The following is a 10810-nucleotide window of genomic DNA, read 5'->3' as shown; positions in this document are numbered from 1 at the left end:
TCCATTGGCTCCTGACCTTGACCTGTTCTGGTCTTGGATGTTGTGGACATTTGGAGATTTAACCAATGGATGGGAGACACCTCTATCTCTCTCTCCTCCTTTTCCTCCTTTCCTCTATTTTCCATTGAAATAAAAAAATTAAATTTAAATTTAAAAGTTTAAGGCAGAAAACTCACATGACTAAAATGAGAAAGTGAAATAAAGAGGCAGAGATTCTCAAAGTACAGTCATAAGCCACAAAACAATGTTTCCATCAACAGCTAACCACATACACGACGGTGATCCCATTAAATTATACTGGAGCCGGAAAATCCCTCTTGCCTAGTGATGTCATAGCAGTTGTAACATCGTAGCACAATGCATGACTTACTTGTTTGTGGTGAGGCTGGTGTGACCAACCTACTCTTTAATTACTTAAAGGGCAGATCACCAGAGATGGGGGGGGGAGGGGGGAGCGGTAGGGAAGAGAGAGACAGAGATAGAATGCTGGTGGTGTAAGCAGTGGCAATACAGCAGGCTGTATCACAATGTCAAGCCTAAAATCTTTGTTTTTAAAGAATTTGCTTTTAGTGGTTTCCCAAGAGAACACTTACAATGAGGCATTTTTAAATATTTTCCCTTTATGCCCCTGTTTTCTGTTTTGGTTGCTATTAAAAACAAAAACAAAAATTAAATCCAGACTACAGATAATGTATGAAATGAAGTGGTTTACTTGGCTCACTGTGCTGCTGGCTGGAAAGCTCTCCCAGCTTTCTGGTGAGAGCCCACACGACATGGAAGTAGCAAGGAAGGGAAATGGCCACGCCCAGCAGAAACCAAGTAGGTGGGATGGCTTGATTTATAACAACGCATTATTGTGAGACCTATCTTGGTCCTTTGAGAACAACATTGATCTCTTTCCATTTGGAGTGGGGAGGCAGGCTAGGAGACTTAGGGTTTATTTCTCCTTTTAAAAAATCTATCTATGTAGGGCCCGGCGGCGTGGCCTAGAGGCTAAAGTCCTCGCCTTCAATGCCCCAGGATCCCATGTGGGCGCCGGTTCTAATACCGGCAGCTCCACTTCCCATCCAGCTCCCTGCTTGTGGCCTGGGAAAGCAGTTGAGGACGGCCCAATGCATTGGGACACTGCACCCGTGTGGGAGACCCGGAAGAGGTTCCTGGTTCCCGGCTTTGGATCGGCACAGCACCGGCCGTTGCGGCTCACTTGGGGAGTGAATCATCGGATGGAAGATCTTCCTCTCTGTCTCTCCTCCTCTCTGTATATCTGACTTTGTAATGAAAATACATAAATCTTTAAAAAAAAATCTATCTATGTATGTATATATGTATGTATTTGAAAGGCAGAGAGAGAGAGAGAGAGACAGACAGACAGAATCTTCCATTCACAGATTCAACTCTTCCAAATGTCTGCAATGGCTGGGGCTGAGGCAGGTGCAAGCCAGGAGCCTAGGATTCCGTCCAGGTCTCCCATGTGGGTGGCAGGGACTCAGGTACTTGGGCCATCCTCTGCTGCTTTCCCAGATACATTAGCAGGGAGCTTTGACTTGAACCACGCACTCTGATATGGGATGGCAGCATCCCACGCTGTAGTAGGCCCCGCTGCTCCTTAACACCAGCCCTAACATGGATCCCTTCTGAGGCTGGGGCCTCCTGACCCAATCACCTTCCCCTATGACTCACTGCCTCGATACTGCTGCATTGGAGACCAAAATCCTACCACAGGATTCTTTGCCAGGGACAAGCCATACTGAAAGCCTGGCATTAACATCATATGTGGTCACAGAGCTCTTGAGAACGTGCATCTAAGACAAAAATGCTGTGCAATCTACTGGAAGACGTTAGCAGAACCCATCCTCGATGAAGGAGTCTTTGCTCGGGCTGCCAGAACAAAACACACAGGCTGCATGGCTTAAGCCAGAAGCACTTAGGTTCTCAGGCTTCTAGAGGCCAGGAATGTGTGCTGCAGGTGCTTGGTGAGGTAAGTTAAACTCTGAGGCCTCTTCAGAGGCCTGGAAGGTGGCTGACATCTCAGTTTTGGGTTTACTCAACCTCTTTGGGCAGGTGGACAGACAGTGGGCAAGTTGTCTGGTGGTATCCTTTTTTTCTTATGAGAGCATTAATCCATTGGATTAGTGTACAACCCTTATGACTTCAGTAAACCATAATGGCTTCTTTATAGGCCCCATCTTTAAATAGAGCTACACTGGGGATTCGAGTTTCCACATATGAATTTGGGGGGACACAAATACTCAGTTCATAATATGGCTAAGATTCTTTCACATTCTCTCTTTTTTATTTTATTTTATTTCCCCCCTTAAATAGCTGTTTATCAGCGGTGAGCTGGAGAAAGTGATGGAGTTAGGGTACCCAGACAACATCACACACCAAAGTCACAAGGGAGGCAAGAGTGATGGGAAACGCAGCTTGGAACCCCTCAAATGAGGCCCCCTCTTCGAGAGTGAGTTTGTGGGGAGAGGGTGAGGGGATGGGATCCTGGAGTGTTGAGTGGGGGGCCACCTGAGGACATCCTTGCTTAGTAAGCGTGGTTAGAGATGAAGAGGGACTTGGTGGTGGTGGCCCCGGCTTGGCCACTTGGAGTGTACTTTCCTTGACAGGCAAGGCTGTTGGCCAGGGTCCGCTTTACGTACTCCTCCTGGGCTGTCTTCAGGTTTTCCTTCTTCCCACCCCAGCCCTTCAGGGCCGAGGCCTGCAGGGCGCGGCCATAAGCGAAGGTCAGGGCCCATGGCTTCAGGAGGGGGCACTTGTTGATGGCATTGAGGTTGATGGACGCTTCCTCCTCACTCTGGCCTCCAGACAGGAAGGTGACTCCGGCAACAGCGGGGGCACTGTGTGGCGCAGTGCCATGACGGTTGCCATTGCAATCTCCTCGTGGGAATACTTCTGGGTGCAGGTGTATCCTGGGGTCACTATATTGGGCTTCAGCAAGGTGCCTTCCAGGTAGATGTGGTGGTCGCTCAGAGCCTTGTACACGGCGGCCAGCACCTTCTCAGTGACATACTGGCAGCGCTTCAGGTCATGGCCCCCGTCGGGGAGGATTTCCGGCTCCGCGATGGGCACAATGCCATTCTGCTGACAGATGCTGGCATAACGGGCCAGAACGTTGGCATTCTCCATGATGGCCAGGGCTGAGGGGGTATGTTTCCCGATCTTCAGCACTCAACGCCACTTGGCAAAGTCGGCTCCGTTTGCCTTGTACTGGGCACAGCGCTCCGACAGCTCATCCAGTCCTTCAGTGGTGGTCTCACCGTTAGTTCCTGCCAGGGGTACCACGCCCTTGTCCACCTTGATGCCTACGACACCGCCCTTGGACTTGATCACTTGCTGGAAGGGATGCCCATCATCAGCCTTCTGGTAGAAGGTCTCGTGGAAGAGGATGACGCCCCCGATGCGGGGGTTCACGCGGTCATCAGCGGTCAGCAGCAACTGGAGGTAGAAACGCCGGTTCTCCTCCGTGTTCTCCGTGCCAATGGACTGCAGCCTCTTGGCGATGCTACTTGTGGACTCATCTGCAGCTAAGATGCCCTTGCCCGGGGCCACAATCTGGTGAGCGATGTCAGACAGCTCCTTCTTCTGCCCTTGGGTCAGCTTGGGATATGGGTAGGGAATGGTGCTGGTGGCAGCAAGGTCTTGATCCCGGATGGAGGGCTGGCAGGCTGCTGCGGCGGTGGGCGGTGGGCTGGCGGGCGCACAGTGGGAAATGAACGCGGCAATTGTTACCAGGACCCGGTTTTGTGTCACATTCCGAAAGGAACGCAGCCTATTCAGCTCCCGAGAGGCCGGCACACCGGGGCCAAGATTTTATTTTATAGGGCTGGTGTTGTGTGGATTAAGCTGCTGCCTGCAACATCAGAATCCCATATGAGGACAGGTTCAAGTCCCACCTGCTCTGCTTCTGATACATTTTCTTGGTAATAAGCTTGAGAAAGCAGAAGATGGTCCATGTTGTGTTTAAGTCTTTCAAAATAACTTTGTAAAGAGATTTATTTATTTGAAAAGCAGAGTGACATAGAAAGAGAGAGAGGCAGAGAGAAACAGATCCTGCATCCATTGGTTCATTTCCCAAATGGCTACAACAGCCAGGGCCAGGATAAAGTCAGAAACCAGGAACTTTATTCAGATCTCCCATGTGGGCAGCAAGAATTCAAACACCTGGGCCATTTGCTGCTGGTTTTGCAGGCACATCAGCAGGGAGTTGGATCAGAAACAGCGTAGCATTTCAGGGCTTGAATCAGCACTCTGACATGGGAGTGCTGATGCCACAGGTGGTGGTCCAACACGCTGCATCACAATGCTGCCCCTCCCCTCAACCATGCCTTCATGCTCTATCAAAAGTAGCAAGCAGAATGCATGCAATGCAATGGTTTGTCATAAATACATTCGTAAAAATGTTTTTCTTTGAAATCTGAGTTAGAGAATGACAAAGGAAGAGATACAGAGAAAGAGATCTTCCATCCGCTGGCTCACCCCCCGCCCCCCAAAAATGGCCTCAACATCTGGGACTGGGCCTGTCTGAAGCCAGGAACCAGGGCTTCTTCTGAGTTTCCCACATGGGTGCAGGGGCTGGATTAGAAGTGCAGTAGTCAGAACCAATATCCACATGGGATGCTGGCACTACATATGGTAGCTTTACCCACTACACCACATTGCAGGCCACTGCTTTGATATTTAAATAATACCAATTGAGACAATAACAGGAATAGCTAACAATTACTACATATTTACCCTGCATCAGGCACTGAGGAGTTCTATCGATTAGTTGTAGAAGGGCAGAAAGGTATGTTCTCTTTCCTCCCCACCAACAAAAAGGCAGGCTAGCTAGAGAGAAGTGGAACACATTTATTTGGTTCTAGTTTTATGGGACACTGAAACCTTTAAATTGAAAACCTGAAGAGCCACCTTGAACTATGCATTTTTTAAAAGATTTATTTATTTTTATTGGAAAGGCAGATATACAGATAGGAGGAGAGACAGAGATCTTCCGTCCAATGGTTCACTCCCTAAGTGGCTGCAACAGCTGGAGCTGAGACAATCTGAAGCCAGGAGGCTCTTCCGGGTCTCCCACGTGAATGCAGGGTCCCAAGGCCCGGGGCAGTCCTGAACTGCTTTCCCAGGCCACAAGCAGGGAGCTGGATAGGAAGCGGGGCTGCTGGAATTAGAACTGGTGCCCATATGTGATCCTGGCACGTTCAAGGGGAGGACTTTAGCTGCTATGCTATCGTGCCGGGCCCCTGAACTGTGCATTTTTTAAGCTTAAGTTCAATAGAGCATGAAAAGTCATGTAGAAATGTAATCAGACAAAAAGAGTCTGATTTTGTAGTCAGGAGACATACAACAATGCCTTTCCAGATTTTTCTGGGTTCTTCTATTCAGTGGTCCTTTTTTCTGGGTAGGAAAGCTTCTAGAATGAAAGTCTTAAGATCCACAATGAAACAAAGTGCATCTGAGAATTCCTTTATGGTCAGTTTACACATAAAGGCAAGGGAAAGTTAGAGTCAGTATTTTTAGGTTTTATGGCAAGAGGGTAGGTTCTGGTTTCTATGACTCAACTTGGGAAAAAGAAATTCTTACTTTCTTTGGCTTTCCTCCTGATGAAATGAGGGAGAGAGAGACGAGAGAGGAAAGAGATGGCCAGGAAGAAACTGCTTAGGCGGCCACTTCCGATGCCTTCAGCTCAGGCGGCATTTCCTAAGCTCCACTATTCAGGGAATCTTGGAACAACTGGATGGTGGAAGAACTTTCAAAAAGTACAGTAGAGACTAATAGTGTTGCACAGTGGGTTAGCTGCCCCTTGAGACAGCAGCAGGTTCAATTCTCTGCTCTTTCTGCTTCCTACCAAAGTCAGTGCTCCCTGGAGGGCAGCAGAGGATGGTCCAAGAACCTCAGTCCCTGCCACCCATGTGGGAGATCTGGATGGAGCTCCTGGCTCCTGGTTTTGGCCTGCTCCAGCCCTGGCTGCTGTGGCCACTTGGGGAGTGAACCAGTGGATGTGTGAGTTATGTCTGTGTGTGTGTGTTTCTGTCAATGTACCTTTCAAATAAAACCTTAAAAATGTTTTAATGATGAGGCAACTGAGGACACTGAGAAAGCAAACAACTTGTCCAGGAGCATGCAGTTAGTTATACAGCAGGACAGGTGGATCGTTGCTCACATACACTAACTAGCAAGTGGTGAAGCAGTAAAGCACTCCGGGTAATTACACAATAGAGTTCCTCAGACAGTACTTACCTGGGCGGTACAAACATTATTAGAAATTATTTTCTATAGAGAAAGATTATGTATCATTATATAATACATATATGTATATAAGGGCACTTTAAAATAGTCATGAAGGGATCAGAACTGTGGCATAGCACGTTGAGGCACTGCTTGCAGCACAGGCATCCCATATAGGCACTGGTTCATATCTGAGCTGCTCCACTTTCAATCCAGCTCCCTGCTGATGCAACTGGAAAGGCAGTGGAAGATGGCTCTAGTGCTTGGGTCCCTGCACCCACATGGGAGACACAGATAAAGCCCTTGGCTCAATTGGCTAATCTTCTACCTGCAAGTGCCACTACCCATATAGGCTCAGTTCATGTCCTGGCTGCTCCATTTACTTTCTAGCTCCCTACTCGTGGCCTGCGAGGGCAGTGGAGAATGACCCAAAGCCTTGGGTGCCTGCACCCATGTGGGAGACCCAGAAAAAGGTCCTGGCTCCTGGCTTTGGATCAGTTTAGCTCTGTTCATTGTGCCCACTTGGGGAGTGAACCAGTAAATGCAAGATCTGTCTCTCTGTCTCTCCTTCCCTCTAAAAATCTTCCTTTCCAATAAAAGTGAATAAATTTTAAACAAAGAAGAAGAAGAAAAAGAAGAAAATCCCTCTTGGCTCCTAGTTTTGGTCTGGTCCAGTGCCAGCTGATGTGTGGCCATTTAGTTTCTCCGTGTCTCTGTGTGTAACCTGTCTTTCTAATAAAGAAAATATTTTAAAAATAGAAGTGCATGAGCTACTATTTGCAACACCATCATTCTGTATTAGAGCTCCAGTTCAAGTCCCAGATACTCTGCTTCCAATCCAGCTCCCTGCTAATGTGCCTGGGGAAGCAACGGGAGATGGTCTAGTACTGGGTCCTCGCCACCCATGAGGACCCGCCAGGATGGAGTTCCTGGCTCCTGGTTGTTGGGGCCATTTGAAAATCAAACAAGCAGAAGGAAAATCTTTTCCCACTCTCTGTCATTCTGTCTTTTAAATAAATATTTTTCCTTTTTTTAATATTGAGGTTTATATTGGTGATTCTAATTGACGTGTTTTTAACAAAGTGTAATAGGTGAATTTAACATGTTAAAAGTTCTATAGCATCTGTTTACAAAAGGTTATATACTATACAAACTAAGTCACGCAAAACCATTTCAGTATCTTTTCAACTGAGAAGAATCCTATTTAGCACACTTCTCCTAATGGTTCACACGAAGCAAGCTTTGTTTTTCAGTTTTTTTTCTTCTACAACAGTTTCATATTTTTCTTTCATTTCTGCCAATTCTAGGCAAAGCAGATCTATTTCTGGATTTTCTGGGGTAGCACTCCTAAGTGATGTTTTAAAACGCCCAAAGCATGACTAGGTTTCTCTGGTTCTTCATATTAGACTACTAATCACACTTTGGTCAGCGTGTCTAGCACCCCGGCTGCTCCAAGTGCCTCTAGAACTCTTTGCGCTTGGTAATGGGTCACAGTGACTGTGACAGTGGCGTCGCTGGCGCCAGAGACCATGGTTGGCAGGCTTCAGACAGCACGACTCAACCAATTGTTTTCTTTTTTTTTTTTAAAGATTTATTTTATTTTTATCACAAAGTCAGATATACAGAGAGGAGGAGAGACAGAGGAAGTGGAGCTGCCAGGATTAGAACCAGCGACCATATGGGATCCTGGCGCATTCAAGGCGAGGACCTTAGCCACTAGGTCACGCCGCCGGGCCTAACCAATTGTTTTCTAATGGATGCTGCTTGGGATGTCTGCATCTCATATTGGAGTGCCTGCTTTGGGTTCCAGTTCCACTTCTGAGCCCAGCTTCCTGCCAGTGTGCTCCCTGGGACACAACAGGTGCTAGTTCAAGGGCTCGGTTCTCTGCTACCCACGTGAGACCTGGATTGATTTCCTGGCTGTGGCCTTCAACTTGACTCAAGCCTGACTGCTGTGGACATTAGGAGAATGAACCGATGAATGGAATACCTCTGACTGTTTCTCTTACTGCTTCTCAAAAAAATATAGATATATGTATTTGAAAATCTCTTTTAAACGAAATAAACGTTAACCTTGAGAAATTTGTACAAAATATAAATATGATCAAAATCAAAAGTAGAGATTTTGCAATCACTTCTTCAGGGAAATTATTTCTCCTTTTTTTTTTTTTAAAATAACTACAATTTAAAAACAACTGATGACTGAAATGAATTGCAGTGCCTACCAGAGGCTAGGTCAATGGCATCTCAAAGTCAGGCTTTGCTTCTCATGTTCCCTTTGCTTGATTATTAAATATTTTCATACCTGAGTTTAGCTTTATCATGAAGAAACAGTCATAGTTGCCAAAGATCTTTCTTACCACAGCAAATCTTTGCTAATAAAATGATAAGCCTATTATTTGGATCATTTTCCCCACTCATTACCTCCTTAGATTTGGAAACTGAAAACATATAAATTTGTACTTTGATTTAATTTTATGGATACAGAGGAGCTGCCATATATTGTGCACAGTGAACTTTAAAAATGCTAAGACATAGAACTCTGCCTGTTTAATCGTGTGCTTTTCCTCAATTTGGAACATAAGTATGGATGGAAAGTTCAAATGACTACTTAGTACATCCTAAGAAAGACGCTTAACGAGGAAAATTAAACATGATAGTTAGGTTCACTTGTAAATTTCCTACACTTCTGAACTCAGGATTGCATTAAAAATCTCTTCAAGGAATATACAGAGGCAGAAACTTTTATACTTTGCTTTTAAGGTTGCAGACAAAACAATCTTATAACTCCATTGCCACTAATTTAAATGTAGCTTGAAATTGCTGTTTTCTTGCAAATCTCAAAGCCACACCATCTCGCATTGGCTGGGAAGGCTCAAAAGCCTACCTTTTCTGCACAGCAATTGCCCCGTTAACGATTGCACAGCTGAGGTAGAGCCTGTGAATGCTGTCCGCACCGCACAGCCCGCCTTTCGTTGCCATTGGTTAATCCAGCTGCCTGTCGGAGCCTGGAACCGAGAGAGGACCCTGCAATTGGATGAGTTGACTGAGGCAACCAATCGTTGAGGACATGAGTCAGGCCTGCGGTCCTAGGCAAAAGCAGAAGCCGGATCATCTCACCTGGCAGAAGGGGCAGGGACTGAAAAATGCGAGGGGGATGTTTGAGAGGAGGTCCTCCCGCAGCCACATTTCTGGGGAGGGTGTCAGATTCTTTAAGGAGATACTCCCGCCTCCACCTTATTAAACAAGAAATCTCTCATGTGTCCCTCCAGTTAGGGCAGGCCAAGCCTCAGTTTTCCTATCTGAAAAATGGGTAGTATTACAACAGCAGTTTGGTGAACATTTCAGGCTTTTTTTTTTTATGTACAGACCTGTTTCTAAGAATGGAAAAATAACAATAATAAAAAACAACAGCTACTTTAAAAAATCTTTACAAGTTTCTAGCTGTATAATTGTGAAGGGGACGCCAGAAAAATATATTCAGCTAGTCCCAGTTATAATTTTAAGTACACAGATGTTATGGTTTAAAACATGGTGGTGATGGGCCCGGCGGCGTGGCCTAGCGGCTAAAGTCCTCGCCTTCAAAGCCCCGGGATCCCATATGGGCGCCGGTTCTAATACCGGCAGCTCCACTTCCCATCCAGCTCCCTGCTTGTGGCCTGGGAAAGCAGTCGAGGACGGCCCAAGGATTTGGGACTCCGCACCCGTGTGGGAGACCTGGAAGAGGTTGCTGGTTCCCGGCATTGGATCGGGGCGCACCGGCCGGTTGCGGCTCACTTGGGGAGTGAATCATTGGATGGAAGATCTTCGTCTCTGTCTCTCCTCTCTGTATATCCAGCTTTCCAATAATAAAGTCTTAAAAAAAAAAATATGGTGGTGATGATGATGATTACAAAATCATTTTCTAAAGCCTTCATATCTTTCAGGAGACTGTGAGGGGTCTAAAAGACTTCTCCCAGTTGCAAGGGGTCTGAAGAACCCAAAGTCCTTGGGAGAAACAGAATTCCTTTGTGTGCACACCGTGCACCCTGCCCCACCCTGTCCATTCTGCCTGCCAGGGGTTTGTGCTAAGGTTTTGCCCGTTTTGTAAACATTGGACAATGGAGTCAGACGTCTATCTTCAAACACTGCCCCAAAATGGAAGTTTAAAGAGCAGCTTCAATAACATTGAAGCATTCTGGAATTCCTCACTGGGCTCATTCAGTTGCTTCCGGCCTTCTAGCTCACTGCTGCGGCTGCCATGACTCCTGCACTGGCAGTGGGATTCACTTTCAGAGGAGAAATTTTTATTTATTTCTTGTTTTTCTTTTAAGATTTATTTTTATTGGAAAGTCAGATATACAGAGAGGAGGAGAGACAGAGAATGTCTTCCATCTGTTGACTCACTCCCGAAGTGACCGCAAGGGCCAGAGCTACGCCAATCCAAAGCCAGGAGCCAGGAGTCTCTTCCAGGTCTCCCACGTGGGTGCAGGGTCCCAAGGCTTTGGGCCGTCCCTGACTGCTTTCCCAGCCCACAAGTAGGGAGCTGGATGGGAAGTGGGGCTGCTGGGATTAGAATCAGCACCCAATGGGATCC

At 46.6% G+C, this 10810-nt stretch overlaps 1 pseudogene; it reads right to left on the bottom strand.

Annotated features, from left to right (window-relative positions):
* Nucleotides 1-2485: 2485 nt before the first annotated feature.
* On the bottom strand, nucleotides 2486-9216 carry LOC131478545 (fructose-bisphosphate aldolase A-like; annotated as a pseudogene).
* Between the last annotated feature and the right edge of the window lie 1594 nt (nucleotides 9217-10810).

Source organism: Ochotona princeps, chromosome X, assembly GCF_030435755.1.
Source record: "Ochotona princeps isolate mOchPri1 chromosome X, mOchPri1.hap1, whole genome shotgun sequence".
NCBI classification, from domain to species: Eukaryota; Metazoa; Chordata; class Mammalia; order Lagomorpha; family Ochotonidae; genus Ochotona; species Ochotona princeps.
This window is presented reverse-complemented; position numbering and strand designations above follow the sequence as displayed.